The sequence below is a fragment of the Octopus bimaculoides genome, chromosome 4 (assembly GCF_001194135.2).
Source record: "Octopus bimaculoides isolate UCB-OBI-ISO-001 chromosome 4, ASM119413v2, whole genome shotgun sequence".
Classification (NCBI taxonomy): Eukaryota; Metazoa; Mollusca; class Cephalopoda; order Octopoda; family Octopodidae; genus Octopus; species Octopus bimaculoides.
The window spans coordinates 146,962,860-146,964,575 of record NC_068984.1 but is presented as its reverse complement, the minus strand read 5'-3'; the positions used below and the strand labels follow the sequence as shown (position 1 = coordinate 146,964,575).

The following is a 1,716-nucleotide window of genomic DNA, read 5'->3' as shown; positions in this document are numbered from 1 at the left end:
TGTGTGTGTATTTGAAGGGCTTCTTTCAGTTTTCGTCTAACAAATTCACTCAGAAAGTTTTGGTCGAACCAAGATTATAGAAGACAAAGTGCAAAGCAGTGTGACCTGGAACCATGAGGTCAAGGAGCAAACTTCTTGACCACAGAGCCACACCTGGAAAAACGACTGTATATGCACGGAGACCGGTATGTATGGATGTATGAGAGTAACTATGTGTGTGTGTGTGTATACTTATATATGTGTGCGAGTGTGTGTGTATGGATGTATGTGTGAACGTATACATATACCTGTGTGTGTGTGTGTGCGTGTGTTTACGCATGTTTTCTTGTCTTCCTGTGTCAAACATGGACGCATAGGTTAATAGAAATTAAGTTGTGCGCAGACACCTACACAAAGGAGGGTGTAGATAGATATATGCATCCAGTGTATATGAGGATATACGTGGGTGTATATGGCGGTATATGTCGGCGTGCGCGTGTGCATGTGTGTCTTTTGTGTGTCGGTATATGCTTATTGCTATGTTTGCGTACATGAGTGTGTGTGTGTACATAATTGTGTACATGTGCGTGTGTGTGTAATTTTATCTGCGCAACTACAAACTCATATATGCAAATCTGTACTTAGCAACCAAACCATTTGTTTTTTTCTTTCTTTTTCCTATAATAAACATGGTTACGAGCACTTTATATTGACAAAGATGATGGAGTAGAGTTTGTTGTTGCGGCTGCCGTTGCTGCTGCTGCTAATGATGATGATGATGATGATGATGATGATGACGATGATGACGATGATGATGATGGTTTGAGCAATAAAGTCAATGGAGATAATAATATGTTGTCATGGATCTTGGCGACGGAAATAATTCTGTTGAAAGATAAGAAAGGAGGTGGGGGTGATGTAGGCGGTGGTGTGTGGTGGTGGTGGTGGTGGTAGAAGAGGTAGAAAACAATGATGACAGTGAGGATTATAATGATGATGATGATGACGAAGAGGAGGAGGAGGAGGGGGAGAAAAAGAGAGAGAGAGAGAGAACGGTGAGAAAGAAGGAGAGTATTTGACACTGTTGTTTACTTATATAAACTTACACCTCAGTTTTAGGTTTCCAAGGTATGTGTACATCTGTGTGTGTGTGTGTGTGCGTGTGTGTGCGTGTGTGTGTGTGTGTGTGTGAGATGAGTGAGTCAGTGTGTGTCTATACACACACACACACGTGTTTCAGAATGTGGGATAGCATAGAATAACGTAGAAATCATTTTAGGCCTAACAACTATTATTCTGAAAGTTCGGCAAATTATAATACATCATAATATATGATATATATAATATATGTATCGTGTAAATGTAATTTATATTATATATGGGCAAATATATGTAATGTATATATATGTGTAGGATAAATATGTAATGGTGGGTGGTGGGGTGCGTCCTTGTGTTAACCCAAGCGCATATGTAAAAAGACTTTTCACAAGTTATCACAGTACTTACTTTCGAGCATGTATGTATATATATACGTATATGTATGCATGTGTGTATGTATGTATATATGTGCGGATACGTGTGTGTGTATATATATATATATATATACTGTGAAAGTAACAAGGGTAGAAAATTTAGAAAAATGTTCATACCGGTTGCTGTCATGCGTAATAATGTCAATAGACAACACACACACACACACACACACACACACACACACATACATACATACATATGTAT

General features: G+C 38.6%; 1 protein-coding gene across 3 annotated transcripts in view; it reads right to left on the bottom strand.

Moving 5' to 3' along the window:
• The window catches only part of LOC106884251 (RNA-binding protein 24-A), a 121,315-nt gene that overhangs the window by 118,009 nt on the left and 1,590 nt on the right, over window positions 1–1,716 (bottom strand). The gene's annotated exons all lie outside the window — the stretch shown is intronic.